The sequence below is a fragment of the Lucilia cuprina genome, chromosome X (assembly GCF_022045245.1).
Source record: "Lucilia cuprina isolate Lc7/37 chromosome X, ASM2204524v1, whole genome shotgun sequence".
Classification (NCBI taxonomy): domain Eukaryota; kingdom Metazoa; phylum Arthropoda; class Insecta; order Diptera; family Calliphoridae; genus Lucilia; species Lucilia cuprina.
This window is the reverse complement of record NC_060949.1, coordinates 8340919-8341980: the sequence shown is the minus strand read 5'-3', so window position 1 is coordinate 8341980 and position 1062 is coordinate 8340919. Positions and strand designations below refer to the sequence as shown.

Here is a 1062-nt window from a genome sequence, read left to right as displayed (position 1 = left end):
TTAATGAATTAATATATTTATACATTTAAAAATATATTTTATTTTACATTTCAAAATTAATGTTTATATATTAAATTTTAAATAACACATCTACAGCATTTAAAATTCTTAAATTAGGATATTTAATATCATCGATATATATGTATATATATGATGTATTTTATATATTTCACCAACAATCATTAATTTTGGCTGAATATTTCGTCCTTGCAATTTAAGTAAGCTATTTTTCGCCTCAAGTACTTCCTTAGATCCAACCATCATTACAAAGCCTTCTTGGGAGTCAGCGATTGTAAACTCTTTTCCAATTTTTGCACCACTTTCATCAGTCTGTACTTTTTGTGGTGGAGGGAAAAGATGGTGCATATTCAAAATTGTTAAAAAAAATTAAATTCTGAAAAAAATAAAGTTATTTTTTTATCAAAATGATTTAAATAATAAATTTGCAAAATGTGAATATAATCATACGTACCATTATCTATTGCTGTCATTTGTAGTTGTTTAGAAACAGACGTATTTGAAATTTTTGTTTTTAACACAGAAAGGATTTTGTCAGCAAATTGTTCCAGCATTTAAGGCTTATCTATAGTCTAGTTTAAAGTCGAATTTATAGTCTGCTCTATAGTTTTTTCAATATATTCTAGGAATTCCGGATAAATTAAATTTAAATTATATTATATATCCACCTTTACCTTGATGTTAATTTAATTTCAAATTTCGTCAAACGTTGTTTAATTGACTTGGTGTAATTTATTATATTTAGTTGGTTTTCTATATTTGATTTATTTTACCAATTGTTCACACTCTTTAATTTCTTTAAATATTATTTAAAAAACGTATGTTGTCACTGCTGGTCTAAATGCAAGTAAAAAGAAAAATTTCAAATTTGCAGTTTCAAAGTGAAGTTGATATACATACATTTTTTTACTGTTAGTTTTCTTAAAGTTAAAAAAGTGTATAATAAAATAGAATATGCGATGCAGGCGACTTAAATAAAATTCAAGCACAAGCCTTAATTGCATATGTTGTGTTTCGTTCACAGCCACAATTGCGATCGCTATC

General features: G+C 25.2%; 1 long non-coding RNA gene across 2 annotated transcripts in view; it reads right to left on the bottom strand.

The window, feature by feature from the left end:
- Positions 1–67: 67 nt before the first annotated feature.
- LOC124421322 overlaps positions 68–1062 on the bottom strand; it is a 9777-nt gene continuing 8782 nt past the window's right edge. Inside the window, exons 1-3 of one of the 2 annotated variants that reach the window (XR_006941579.1) lie at positions 919–1057; positions 473–855; positions 68–394 (exon numbers count right to left, since the gene is read on the bottom strand). This is a non-coding gene — a long non-coding RNA (uncharacterized LOC124421322). Of the gene's footprint in view, positions 395–472; positions 856–918; positions 1058–1062 lie in introns of those variants that run through there. The other variant, XR_006941578.1, reaches the window with a different exon arrangement.